General features: G+C 41.4%; 1 protein-coding gene across 1 annotated transcript in view; it reads left to right on the forward strand.

The window, feature by feature from the left end:
- The first annotated feature begins 8,014 nt into the window (after positions 1–8,014).
- Positions 8,015–15,106, forward strand: part of SERPINE2 (serpin family E member 2) — a 38,932-nt gene continuing 31,840 nt past the window's right edge. Inside the window, exon 1 of the mRNA XM_077825765.1 lies at positions 8,015–8,127. The gene's annotated coding sequence lies outside the window, so the exon portion shown is untranslated. The remainder of the gene's footprint in view (positions 8,128–15,106) is intronic.

The following is a 15,106-nucleotide window of genomic DNA, read 5'->3' on the forward strand; positions in this document are numbered from 1 at the left end:
ATCCAATGTGCAATATTTGTTTGAAATCACTACCACATGACTATTAGCAATCACTTCACCATGAAAGTTATCTATATGGTAGTGTTTTGATGCAATAAATACCCATCTCTGGAACTTTATTAAATGGAACATCATTGTTATTCAGAGTTAATGATCATGTTCCGGAGCAAGATTAGCACCCCCTAAATAAATACATGTATATCCCAGATGAGTTTAGTCAAGGATTTCTGTACTAGCAAGTGATGCAAGGTTGCACTGTCACTCGATAGAGGTCAAAATCAATACTTACGGCAATTCTTGTGCTGAAACCAGGTAGCTATAAAAATAATCCATGTGCAGAAGCACATTCTAATAAACATGCACCATGATCTGATCTCTCTTCTAGTAAATTGTGTGATCCCTGTACCAGTTCAAATCCAGTTCTTTCATGGCCAGTTCGCATGCTTATCTCTCCAGATGATATCTTCAGGGTGACATACTAGATACGTCATCTAACATAGAATGAAAAGCATCTTTTTCAGCATTAGGCCTTGAATTGTTTGGCACATTTGCAATAATAACTACCACATAGCACCATTTTCAGTTTGAAGGTAGGACATCAGGTGTGGAGAATAAGCCTGCCAAATCAGTAGTGCAGATTGTGCCCTCGGGGAAGAACCAGAGCAACACAGTGTGACTTATGCTGATAAATCACAGTGTGACAGAGTGCTGAGGCCTGACTGGTGGGTCAGCACTCTGATCACTGTAGCCTCAATTAGTTTCCCCAGTGATGACTGATTTGAGAAATTAGCTAATCAGAAGGAGAGATAAGGACCTAATTAGCCCTCATCTGGCTAATCTGATAAAAGCTAAGAAGAAAGTGTTAAGGAGGGTAGCTGAGTGCCGACTGAAAGAGCTCTCAAGACAGGGAGACCTCTCTTCCACCTCTGGCCCTGGAAATGAGGTACTGAAAGACATAGGGATTAAAAACTGTGATGTTGCACTGTACTGGTGTTGGTGGAAGGGTTTGGAATCAAAATATTGGCTGAAAACTAAAAGAAAGTGGGTGCGAGCAGGTTCTGGGGCAGCAGAGGATGGGGGCCTGGCGACAATCAAAAGTCCGACCCAATACTCAGGGGCGCAATGCCTAAATATCTTTACACGTTAGGGACTCAGTCTATGAAATCCTCTCTCTATGTCCCTTTGGAGTTGTTTTAAAGACTATGCACAAAGCTTTTCTGTTGGGACCAGTACATCTTAGACTATTTTGGTTTCTCTTGTTACACCTTTTAGATTGTTTGTTTGTTTTCTTTTTGCCCATGTTAATTAGTTCAAGTATTATTTGAAACTGAATATCAGATTGTGTTAGGTTGAGCAGCCCACATAGAAATAATGTCCTTGCTCTGATAACTGCTTCTGGTGAGCTACAGCTCACTTCACGAAAGCTTATGCTCAAATAAATTTGTTAGTCTCTAAGGTGCCACAAGTACTCCTTTTCTTTTTGCGAATAGACTAACACGGCTGCTACTCTGAAACTTGTCATTTTAATTACAATAGTAAAAAAAACTTGCTTCCAAAGTCTTTCTGTCCATCCCTTTCTCCCTTCACCACCTCCACCTTCTCCCCCCTGCCCGTTCCCCGTTGAAGAGAGCCCTTAAAGGGACAACACCCCTTTCCTTCCAGATAGCTGGACAAAGAGTTTCCCTTTCTTTACTTCTGACTATCTGATGAACTAGTTTGAAGAGAACCGTCCAGCGAAATCAGTACCTAGTAAGATATAAAATCCTTTGTTATGCCTAAAATCTTTGGAAACATTTTTTAAAGTTGGTGAAATTTCATAAACATGTCTTGTTATGGAGAGCACACAAAGTAAATTAGTGTTTGCTTTTTCTAAAAGCAATGAACATTGTTATGAACACACTAAACCTCTGTGACTGATTAATTTAAAATAATGTCTTTGTTTCAGTGAGTTAAATATGTAGTAATCTGGAATGATTACTTTATGAAGGCTTAAGAGTACATTTAAAATATAAAATCAGCTTAGAAATACTGATTAAGAAAATGTAAAACAGAGAAGAGTTGCATCATATATTCCATAATATTTAATGTTGTATTCAGCAAGACAGCTGACTCACCCTTACTACAATGTTTTTGCCAATAAATCTCTGACAAACTTCAGGGCATATCAAGAAACCTGTGACTGACATTTTTTATTCCCAAGTTTTGTGTTTTTAATTGGGTACCTTCTGCATGCCCGGTCTGCACCCATCTGGCATGCAGTGAAAAACATGCTCCAATTTCTTTCTGTGAGCCCGGGCTGCCGTCGGGCATAGGGGCATCAGTTTAATAATACTGTATTAGGGCCCCATTAATCCTAAAGACAGCCCTGCTTAGGACTACCATTTGCTTTTTTTGTGCTTAAGTCTGGGTCCACTGACTTTCTTTCACAGAGGCCAGCTAGCCCATTATTTTTCGTTAGTGCCAAGTCTGCTCTGTTGCCTTCTTCTAGGTCTGGAGTTGGCTCCCTTACCTTCTCTTTTCCCCAGTAATCCAAAGAAGTAGGCAGGCCTTTCCTGCCTGGCAACACCTGTTAAGAAGGTCACAATGTGCCAGGTGTGAACACAGTGGATGACATGGGTGGAGTATACTTCAAAGTATAAATATAATCCTTAAATCTAATCCACAGTGGGTTCCTCTCCCCCATGACAGAAATGTGGCCCAACATCAAATCACAGGAAACAGTGGTCAGTCAAAGATAAAAGAACTAATTCCACTGCTCACATCTTTAATCCCAACTGGAAAACAAGATCCAGAGAAAAGAACGAGGAGTACTTGTGGCACCTTAGAGACTAACAAATTTATTTGAGCATAAGCTTTTGTGGGCTAAAACCCATTTCCTCGGATGCATGCAGTGGAAAATACAGTGGAAGATCCAGAGAGTGGCCAGCTATACGTGTTGAGCTGGAACCCAGCTGGAATAGCTGCATGAATGTCATGTTAGGAAGCCAGAAATCACTTTTCAGTTATCTCCAGTGGACACTGAAGTCACCCAAAATAATATGTTTGATGACTTCATTGTGCCTCCAGAGAGAAACTCTACTCAGCCGCAGATTCTGAGGTACAAGCAGGCAACCCATTCTAATTCCATCCTGAGGCTCTCACACAAGATGGACTCTATCACTTCTAGGTTTGAAGCAGCACCTATATCTGATTGAGCCATAAAAATCTTCTGAAAAGGGACTAAGCTTCTTTTAAATGTACTCTCACCACAATTATACACACACATTCTGCTAATAACCCCTTAATGGATTTCAACCTATTTCAGGAAACCATTGTTTAGTAACGGATCTCGCTGATCCTTGACTATGCCAAACACAGATGAGCCAATTAGCCTTCAAAAAACCTAGGTGATATTGCTCACTCCAACTTTGTATTGAGTATGAACTCTAAAAAAGCAAAAATTCTTATCTCTGTTAACATAATTCTTATTGCTGCGTTCAAGTGTCCCACATTGGCGTTTTCATTTACAGGCCTATTATAACCCACGTCACTAATACTAATAGTTAGATTTCTTCAGATAAATAAGAACTTAGCTGATAAGTGATGTTATCTGATTCCTGTCAATGAGCAAAAGCATAGCAGCTAACAGTCCACTGTGCTTACAGATTAAGGGACAGAGTGGAAAACTTTTTAATCTTATCCTCATCCAAAACTCAGCCAAATGGTTTGGGGTCAAATCTTGGACTCGTACACCAGTGTAAATCAGAGAAACTCCATTCAAGTTAACATACCCCATGAATGATGGATTTGGTCTTAGATCGGATTACTTGTTGTTGGGTTTTATTTATGTTTTGTAAATAGCTGCTGTGTGCTATATATTATATTTTGTCAGTAGTCTGGAGTATGTTATTTCTCAACCAGTGGTTCATGTCTCTGGGGGGTTACAGGCAATTAGGGGGTTGTGAGGTACTGAAAATTTTATTACAGTCTAAAGGACAGAAAATCTCACTCCCCCACTTCCTGCACACACACTCTTCAAATTCAAGTATTCTCTACCAAGGTCTCAAAATGCATATAAATAAATTATATAGGCTTTTCATTGTAATCATTGATACTTTTTTTCTTTTACAGCAAATGCAAGGGGGTTGAAACATTTTTGATTTTGAATAAAGAATTGCCATCTGAAAAGGTTTAGCAACACTAATCTAAACCTTTTAACCTCAGCAGATGGCAGCATTCATAGATACCAAAAAATAGGCATTCTCCAAAATTAGGTAGTGGATAGACACAGGGTGTAGTCTGACAGACAATCTTGTCAGTTTTAGACTTACTTGTATTTGAATCAATTTTCCCATATTACGTTGATTTTTTTCCCTTTTGAATCTGATAACATGTCACATTTTTTCCATCATGACAAGAGATATTTTGCTATAAGTGAAATAGAAATTACTGACATTTTCTGAAGCCTTATTAGTGGCTGTATGTGACTTTAACCCTGTCCCTTCAAAATGACTAGGTCTCATCTGACAAAGCTATCTGGTTCTAAGTATAGCCTTGTAACATTAGATATGAGTATGAAGTTTTCTTTTATATACATATGTTTATATTAAATTCTGGTGCACATAAGTACCTTCATACAAATGAATTCAAATAATAATAAGACATATATTCAATTCAGACCTATATACAAATTCAGGGCAAAATCCTGTCATCCTTACTAAGGGAAAACTTCTGTTGAAGTCACTGGAGTTTTTGCCTAAGTAAGGACCTCAGGATTTGGTGCATTAATTTTAGCCTACATACAAAATCAATCAGTGCTAATACAAAATAACTAACAGGAGTGATTCATGATGTTTTCTTTACATACCTGCACGAGTGTTAATAATTTACTTTATAATAGGTACAAGTACAATTATGTAAGGCCATTAATGTATTAGAAAAATAGTGATTACTTATCTGGGCTAGAGGTGGCTGCCCTCTTCTACACCATCTTATACTGACAGTGCACCATGGCAACCAGAAAGTGGAAGGAAGAAGGCTGCTTTCTGGCAGCATAAGTCCAAGGCTTTGCTTACGCTGAGCTGGGAACTGTGCTACCCAAACTGGGTTTTAAATACAACTGAAAACCATTTCATGCTAATTTAGTTGAAACACTCTTGGTCTTGTTAACATCTGTGTTTAAACTAGAAACAGACCTAGAGTGAAAAATTTGGGTTCAGATCCAAACTTTGCCAAAGTTTGAGGATATTTGAAGCTGGGGTTTTGGTTTGTCTTTAGAGAGTAAGGGGTACTTGCTAGTGGTCCACACAGCTGGCCAGTCACTTGGTTCTGGCTCCCCCTCCTCCTTATTCCCAGAAGCTAAATTGCATTAAAGTGTTGCTAAAAATCCATTCCTAATATTAGTTTTCCACATAGTTTTTTACAGGGATGTTCTGTAATCATGAAAGGAAGGTGAAAGGGTCTGCATGATCACTCAGAAGGAGAAGAATGCATCCATGAGATTATCTCCATATTAACATTTGGTCCACATGAAGAAAGAGTTTGAGAATCAGTGTGCGTGACAAATGTCAAACTACTTGAAATTCAAGGGTTTTTGCATTTTCCTCTAAATGGGTCCATTTTTGTAGAAAATGTCACTAAAGTGTGCACATTTTTGAGGGGGGAAGAGCATTTCTGAGTGGAAATAAGCAAAAATGGGCCATGTATTGAACAATGGTGGCATTTGTATTGAACACTTGCAAAAATACTAATTTTGGTTGATACTGCTAATAAAGCAAAACATTATGGAACATTGTCTGTCCCGAAATCCCAGTCCTTACTGCCTCACCACTGGCTCCCCTCTCATGAGTTGTTCTGGATGAGTTGTTCTGGAACTGGGGGCATTTCAGAGATGGGAGAGGAGATTCTCCACAGTGCAGACTGGTACAGAGATTCTGAGCTGCTCCAGACTGTGGAACAATCCATAAGCAGCCCTGAGGAGGCTGCCATAAATTAAAGCATCCTCTGGCTGTCCTAGTTTATGCTGGGTTGTATATTGGCTCCCAGAGCAATACAGAAATCCAAGAGCATAAAGATGGTTTAAAGCACCTTTGTCCCTCTCTCTTGCTGGGCTGCATCTCCTTTGATGAGCCTGTAAAATGAAAAAAATTGTAACTTTCAAACAGCTCTAGTGTGTAACAATGACTGCTACACTCCACTACGCTCATAGGATGCCTATTTGTTTAGTTTGCAAATGACCCACGTGGTATTAACAGGGCTGTCAGGATCCTCAGGGCTGTCAGCCAATGTTAAGATTAATGTGCATTTCCCAGTATAATACTTCCTCCTTGTCACACTGCCATAGATGGCATCAAAATGTAAGGGAAGGGCCAAAGCCCCTTCAAACCAGGAAATTAGCCAGCTCCCGTCACTAACAGTAGCACCTGTGACATAGAACACATGAGACTGAACACACACACCCAGGGTGAGTGTCTTAGCGTGACAAAGTGTATGTGTGAGACAAGGTGGCTGAGGTAATATCTTTTATTGGACCAGCTTCTGTTGGTGAGAGAGACAAGCATTGGAGCTTACACAGAGCTCTTCTTCAAGTCTATTTACGAACTCTGTGCAAACTCGAAAGCTTGTCTCTCTCACCAACTGAAGTTGGTCCAATAAAAAATATTACCTCACCTCCTTTGTCTCTCTAATGACCTGGGACTGACATGACTACAGCAACTCTGCATGCTTTATTCACTGCTGGACTAACAGGTTTGGGAGGGGAAATGATAATCTCACCTGCAAATAAAGTAAGGAAGTTAATAAGGCAAGAAGGGAACAGTTAGGGACAAGCAAGGAGGATTCTCTGAGGCTAGAGATGGGGGAATTTAGGACAGGAGTGGAGTGATTGCACACACAGGCATGAGGGGAAGAAGTCTCTGGGAAGGGTTTCTTACCCAGGCAAAAGGGGAGAGTATTTTGGATTGGGGTTCTCCTATGCAGGTGGAGTGGTGAGTCTGAGGTAAAGGTGGGCAACCTCTCACACATGCAAGAAGGTGAAGAATGTGGGGCAGGGAGGGAATGGGGAGGAGTTTGGAAAAGGTGGGTGGTTGCTTCCTTTGTCTGGTAAGGGTGGAGTATAGCACTATCATGGGTAGGGAAGGAGAACAGAGTGGAGGCACTATTGAATATTTTACTTCCTAAAGTTTCTTCATTTTATTAGAGTCTATTTTCAAACTTTTCCTAGCAACTGTAGTGTCAGGAATATTTTGAGATTTAGATTGCATAGCTTCCATATTGCCCATGTGCTTCAATCCCTCTGCTCTTTCTTGCTCTGCTGTAGAACTACAGGGGGGAAGGGGTAGAGTTTGGAGAAGGGGTGGGCAAGGATATAGGGTTTTATATTCTGAAACCTGCTGCTCTTGTGGGGGTGTGGGGAAGGCTTGCTGCTGATTCCACATCATGTTTCTATGCAGGAGATGTGAGCAGGGACCTTCACATTGGGTGTATGGATACCAAGTCCTTCCTCCAGGACAGACTGCAGCCCAGGAGCAGTGGTCAGGTGAGGGGTGATGTCCCAGCCTCCCCAGACCAGCAGTGGTGGTCTGTGCTCCAGCTACCTCACACAAGGGTTGAAGGCAATGGTGGGGGTCGGGAGGCGGGGGCTGGGGGGGAGAGGTATGGATTATTTTAACATGGCACTGGGAGAGGGGGGAGTTTGGGGTAAGGCACAAGGGGGCAGGCTGTTTCTGGGTGGCAATGGAGAGTAGGGGAGTGAGTGGAATAGGTTTATGGGAAGGGTGGGGGGGGTCTCAAAAGAGCTGCTTGGGATGAGAACAGGAGTCAGGATCTGTCTCGGAGAGGACGAACCTGGCTCAGAGGGGCGAGGGTAAGGTGAAGGCCAGGTGTGGACCCGTGGAGGCTGGGGGCGTGGTTTCCCTCAGAAGGGGCGGGGCTTGGGTAGGCGGAAGCGTTTTGGCTGGGGCGGGAGCGGGGTCTCGTCGAGAGGGCAGGATTGGGGCGGGGCTCTGCTCGCGCCGCCCGCTCCCCTCAGGCGGGGATAAATCGCGAGGGCGGTAGCCGCGCTGCTCAGTTGCTGAGGGGATTTAAAGGGACCGGAGCCGCGGCGGAGCCTGGGCTGCGCACACCGGGCACTCGCAGCGAGGAGAGTAGGTGAGCGTCCCGCTCGGGAAGCCCCGGCCCAGCCCTGGGGCAGCCGGAGCCCCACCCCCCTGTGTGAGTGCGTGGGCTCCGTACAGTGCCCGCTGCTAGCCCCGGGGCGGGCGCGGTCCTGCCCGGAGAGCCCGCTGTCTCGGTGCCCTGGAGTCGCGCTGAGCCCGCTTCGAGGATGGGGGTCGTTACCCGCCTCCTGGCCGCCGGCGCCCCCTCCCCCCCGATTCCTAGGGTCCTGCGTCCCCTGAGCCTGCCGCCCTGGTGCGCGGTCCTCTTCTCCCCTGCAGATCCCCGTGGCCCCGGGAGTAAGGGATCCGGCCCCCGCGGCTGCCCATCGCCTGCCTCCGCTGGGGGAACCTCTCTCCCCACCCCCACTTCCTATCCCCCCTGTTACCATCCCCTGCTGGCGCAAGGCGGCTAGCGCTGGAGAGAGCGTCTGAGTCCTGCCTCCCATCCGTACCCTGCCCTTTCCTGGCCAGAGACTTTCCTGGAGCTGCCCTGCAGGAGGGCTTCTCTACACTCAGCTCTTCCCTACTGGCGCTAAGGTTAGGTCAGCCGCATTAAGGGTTGTGCCAGTGGGAGCCTAGTGTAGACGAGGTGCTTACAGCTGCCTGTGCTTTTTGTCACCTCTGTTGCCTGACACAGGGGTGTTGGAACAGTTTTTATAGTGGGGGTGCTGAGAGCCATTGAACCAAACTCTAAATCCTGTTATTGATGGAATCCACTTCAACCTAAGGGGTGCTGTTGCATCCCAGGCTCCCCTAGTTCCACCCCTGTGGCCTTAGAGTGTCATGGGGTAAAAGCACCAGCAGCCACATGGGAGCTTTGTCTACGTTACACCACTGTGACTACTGTCAGTGTTGAAAACCGTGGAAAATTGCTTGTAGAGGACCTTGGGTAGACACTGCTGAACATCTGTGTTGGTGCTAATATCGGAATAGTGACAGTAAGGAGGCCCGTAAAAGACTATGGACTAGATTCTGCTCTCACTGACTCCCAGTGTAACCCCATTAAAGGTAATGGGCTTATATCGGTCTTAAACAGATGTAAGGATGAAGAGAATAGGACCTCTTTAGGAAAGGACAAGAGAGGGAGCTATTGGATAAACACTTGGTACAAATCTTACAATGCAGCTTTGTATTGTGGCTTGTACTGTGTCTTCAGAACACTATCATTGCCATTAAAGAAGAATTACAAAGTTAAAATAGAAAAACGAGAGCAGAGGTGTACTCTGAGGTACAAGCGGGAGGGAAACATATTTTTTCTGATTATACTTGGAAATAGATGAGAATCTGAGCTGGAGATTTATGGGAAACTGTTCTAGTCTATTAGGATAACACCCTAATAAAATGACGGTTCAGTTAACCTATGGGAGTACTGTATGTGCCAAATGATAGACTGGATAAAAACTGAATGTTCCTAAATGTGTGATTATTCTTTGGTACACTTTTAAAAATCATTTTAAAAATCATTTTTGTCTAAAATATTTATCTGCGTCTTCAATAATAATTTAAAAGCTTTTTTCTCTAAAAAGAATTTAAAATTGAATGCATACAGCTAAAGTGTTGGGCAGCCACCTTTCTGATGGGGGGGGGGGGGCAATAACCAACTGGCCCACGGGGGAAATCTTGGGTCAATAACACAAGGACAAATCCTTAATCTTATGAAAAATGCCATGTGATCTTTGTCTATGCAACAGACAGGACTTTTTATGTGTGGTTTATTTTTTTAAAGATTTATGACCACCTCTTCTGTATAGAGCTGTCCAAATTCCCAGAGAAATTTTGTTCAGCAAATGTTTTGGGGAATAGGTGGAAAGTCTTCTCAACATGGAATATTTATTGACAAATATAAATATTTTTGACAACTCCCACCCACACCAACTAACTAACTAAACTATATAGGAACAAGTATTAACAAATGGGCTTTTAACAAAAGATTGAAGTTTGACTTACACTTTGAAAATATAAAGTACTATGCAAGTTCTAAATATTATGTAGTTCAACTGAATAGATTATCCTGATCTCTAAAGTCTTTTCCAGTATTTTTAGTGCCACCACTTGCATAAATTGTTACATACTCAATAGTAATATGAGGGAACTGTAGCATGACTGGGGTACTTCTTAATGCTTTATTTTTTTTAAAGTAGATAGTGTCTGTTTAGTTTTTGAACCAAACTTCCAGGAATCAAATGCCCTAAATTAAATCATAAGGCCTAATGCTTTACACTGTCATGTGGGTTTAATGCCAGATCTCACTCCCTGAACCAGAAGCGGCTACTGGTCCAACTCAGTGATGGATGGATGGTCAGGATGGGCAGGGATGGTGTCCCTAGCTTCTGTTTATGACAGGGAATGGATCACTTGTTGATTACCTGTTCTGTTCATTACCTCTGGGGCACCTGGCATTGGCCACTATCAGAAGACAGAATACCGGGCTAGATGGACCTTTGGTCTGACCCAGTATGGCCGTTCTTATGGTCTGACTTGCTCAATAGCAACTCTTTCAGCCAATTAAAGAACAAGCAGTGAAGGAAGTCCCTTTCAGACCTAAAGATTTAATCATAATCTCAGACATGGGCTGGGGTGTTTGTTTGTTTCCCCAATGAATGTTTTGTCAGATATTGTTTCTTTAGTTTTAATATTATAAGTCAGTGATTGAATGACTGCTATCTTCTACTGTGAGAAATAGAACACTAGTAGGAGAAACTGCAGCACAAGTTTAAAGGTCAACCATGAAAGTTACTCTTCTCAAGTAACTTTTCTTTTCCCAAAGGTGGCAATATGTTTATGTAAAAAGTTGACTTAAGCAGGTGATGAACTAGTGGGGGAGAAATACAGGAAGAAAGAAGACAAGGATTTATCTTGGCTGGAGTGGGGTAAATGATGCTTTTTTAAAAAATGAAGTACAAAAGAAAGACCCTGAGTGCATATCAGAATAGCAAATTGTAGTTAACTAGTACCTTTGTTTTGCATCTTTAGAGTCTCACAAATTTGCGGATATCCATGGACAATGTTTGCGGATCGGATGTGGATATAAATTTTGTATCTGCACAGGGCTGTACTTATCTTGATAGACATGGATTATCCTCAACACTTTCATTTTGGTGGAAGTTGTGGATGCTCAGTATGTTTCAGGATCAGGCCCTTTGGCTTTTGTTCATAGTAGCCAGTAATGTCTTGAGTAGCAAGTGTGCAAATGCAGAAGGAGCTGTTTTACATAACTTAGTTAGTTAGCAAGCCTAATGGCATCTCTGACGTGGTTTTGGAAATAATTTGAGATGATACTCTTAACTTGTTAAAATGGGCCACTTTCAAGTTTGAGGCCCCAAAATGTAATCTCCCTGTAACTGTATGTTTACTGTCATACTGTTCTGTTACCCCTTAAACAGACTTTGTATTCCTGAGCTGCTCTTCAAAAATAATCCAAGCAATTAATTCCTCTTGTAATCCTGGAGAAAGTAGGTTGATAGCAAAGAAAAAGAATGTTTTTCTGAGTATTCCTCTGACCCCTCCAAAATGCAGGTTTCCTGTGAATTTCAGTGAAGTGACTACTTACAAGCAGTAAGCAGATGTATATAGCAACACTGTGTGTGATTTGGGGAATGGGAGAATCTGGTGCATATACTGGTGATCAAAATACTGCTGCATACCTGTGGAACTACCAAATATACTTTGAAGACCCAGAAAATGAGGAACAGCCCTAACTGGAGAGAAAGATGATTAAATAAATGAATTCTCGTGTGTATAAAATTTGCAAGTTGCAAGATTTAGCATTTCTGATGGAAAGATAGTGAGAAATAGGGAAAGCAGGTGTTTGGTACATCAGTAAACTTGGGTGTAAAATGAGCATCTGCTAATAACAGTTGAGATCTGCACAATGGACAGGTCAAAACTGGCCATTTTAAGATGTTACAAAAGCTGCCCCCATCAAAATCTATTTTGTTTTTTTTCTGTTGCATCCATTACTAAGGTATTCAAGTGCAAAAAAATATGACTTTTTCTCACTCAGATCGGTGGAGATTATAGTAATCGGTATGGGTGGTTGCTTACATGTTACACCACATACCTTAGCTAGGTGATGAGGTAAATTCATGTCAGTACAACAAAAGAGAATTGCATAAGGCTTCAAAATAATAGTCAATCTCACGTACGGGTATATGCAGAAATATTGCTGTTCCTACTGTTTATCAGTGACAACAAGTAAACTAGGTTAACGTCGCAACAGTCTACAAAAGTGTTTGTTTTTTTGTTGTTGTTGTTTTTTAGCATACATCTAAAGTCCTGAGATTTGGTCGTGGTCAGCAGTTCAACAACTGTTGTAGAACAAGTATATCATGCTTTGCAACTGGTATGTGTATTTGTGGAGAGGGGGAGCCATGTAGAATATAGTCAAACATAATGCAGACACCAACTAGAATGTGGAAAAGTAATTTATTTGATAAGTCTACTTTATCCTTGGCCAGTTTATAAATATGAACCAGATTCAGTTGTGTTTTGATTACTTGGATGTCTTGCCTAATAAGAGACAAGGTGCACGAGGTAATGTGTTTGGTTGGACCAACTTCTGAACAGTCCAGTGAAGGTATTACTTCACCCACCGTCTGTCTCTGATATCCTGGGACCAACATGGCTACAACATGGCTACAACAGCATATACATTCATTTCAGATGCCTGTGGATGGGGGCTGGCTTGGGTTAGATTTGAACTTGTGGAACTAGAGGTGAAAGACTCTCAGTATCTTAACAGTTCCATGAGCCATCCAGTCTTTTTAACACTAATAAAATAGTATAAAGCAATTGGATAAAAAGAGAGAGTCCCAGTGGAGGCTTTTTCTTCTTGTGAATCTTATTTAGCGTTGTCTAGACAGTTTTGATTGCTTAATCACAAACATGTATAACATAGGTCCTTTTAGTATTCATTGGGGGAAAACCAAAGGCAACCATCAAAGAATTTTCTGTTAATTTGGTATACTAAACTGAGTAAGTAATAGTAGAATTCACTATCAAAGGTCACATATCCTGGGAAAGAAGAGGATAAAACAGATTAATCATCTCTGTAAGTGATCTTTAAAGGGTTGCTGTTTTTTGCATTGCATTAGATGTCCCTCGCCCCAAACAGTCATAAAACTTTAATTTGAAATAACTTCACAGCAGACATTGCCAGGATACCTACTTTAAGATGACATGTAGATTAGACAGCCGACGTTGACCACAAACCAATTCTGAACTAACAAACTGAAAAATCTGTTAAAAGCAAAATGTAGAATACATTTTTCTTTTGGCTTTGAGGTGGAATGTAGCATGGAAGAGTCAACCCTTTTTTTGTATTTGTTTATTGAAAGTTCTACCATTACAAGATGAGGAGAGAATCTTATTACAGAAATAACTTTCTTGATATTTCCGTAAGATATGTCTGAATGTTTTCAGTGTGTGAAACTTAGCTGGATATATTCAGGTTCCCTTGCATGTTCAAGCACGCCCTCTACCGGTTGAAACTGTTACAAAAATTTTAAAAATCTACTACTAACTTGATTACGCACTGAGATCTGTTGAAAGGCTAACTGAAATGTGGCTTTTTGGGAGGGGGTGGGTTGAGAAGGTAAAGCTGTAAATCTCCTGGGTTCTTGAGCACAATCTGTGTAGATTGTTTAGATATGTTGAAAATATCTTGCTGGACAAACATGGGAAATCTTCTAATCTTAGTTTGTATATTCTGATTTCTTCAGTTTTTGTGAAAATTATATACAGTAATGCTTATCCCACTAATTACATATTACACACGCACAAAAATTGCTAACAGAACACCATAATTTCAAAATCAAGCACTCAAAAATTAGGAAATGCCAGAAGTATGATTGCCCATGCATATGCTTCTGCATTCATATGCATTATGACACAATCTTTAATTATCTGATCATATTATTTTTTTCTACAGGGGAGTAGGAAGTTGAAATTTTTGGCCCTCAGGGAGTGGAGGAAGGAAGGAGAGCCCCTGCTACCAAGCATGGGGGTGCCAGAGCATTTAAAAGAAAAGGACTCAATTTTTTTTTAAATAGCATGGGCAAAACAATGTATTTTTTGTTTAGCCTCATTCTTGGAAGCGTCTGAAATAATAATAATAATTAATAATAAATAAATCAGCTCCAACTATTAAAATTGGCAAAGTTTATAAGCAACTGAAAACAGGGGCTTACAGTGGAAAATATTGGGAAACCATAATCATTCTTGAAAGGATTAATTTGTACTACATGAGTTGCAGTGTGGTATAAAGAAAGAAATGTGCTTTTCATTGTGAATGAAGTTAGTAGCCTTGTAACCAAGGCAGTAATGTCATAATACAAACAAGTGCTGTGCTAGCTTTCTCTATCAATGCATGCCTGTCCTGCCCTGTTCTTCAGTTATGGATGGTTCAGATGACATTTTCACACAATAGCAAAGCAGATTTTTACTTTACAAAGCAGAGGTATAAAAAAATCTTAGTATACATAGAAAACACTCCTAAATAAAAATATTATTTTTGTTATGCTTGTAAGTACCTACAGCAGAAGGTCTCTAGGCACCGCATTGATGCATCTGATATGGATTAAGAACCTTCTTATGGATATGAACAAGACAAACTTTCATGCTTATACTTCAGGTCCTTTCAGAAGCCTTTGATACAGTTGGCCATATGGTGCTGCTGATCACATGCATGACAGTGCTTCTCTCACAACTGCAGCTCAAAATTGGTTTTGATTATTTCTTATAGACTGTTTACAATGTTGTGATGCGTTCCTTGCCAAAAGACTTAGTGAAGTTTCACAAGGCTTATACCCATCTCCTGCTTTCATTAATTTTTGACTGCTTAGAGCAGTTGAGATATCCTATATTGCAGTGCCACCAGTATATTGGAGGAGCCTAGCTTTTCAGACACCCTTTGTTCCTGAGTGTTTGTGCAGTCCTTGGCACAACTGGGTAAACAATACTGATTGGTCCTT

This window comes from Eretmochelys imbricata, chromosome 9, assembly GCF_965152235.1.
Source record: "Eretmochelys imbricata isolate rEreImb1 chromosome 9, rEreImb1.hap1, whole genome shotgun sequence".
Classification (NCBI taxonomy): Eukaryota; Metazoa; Chordata; order Testudines; family Cheloniidae; genus Eretmochelys; species Eretmochelys imbricata.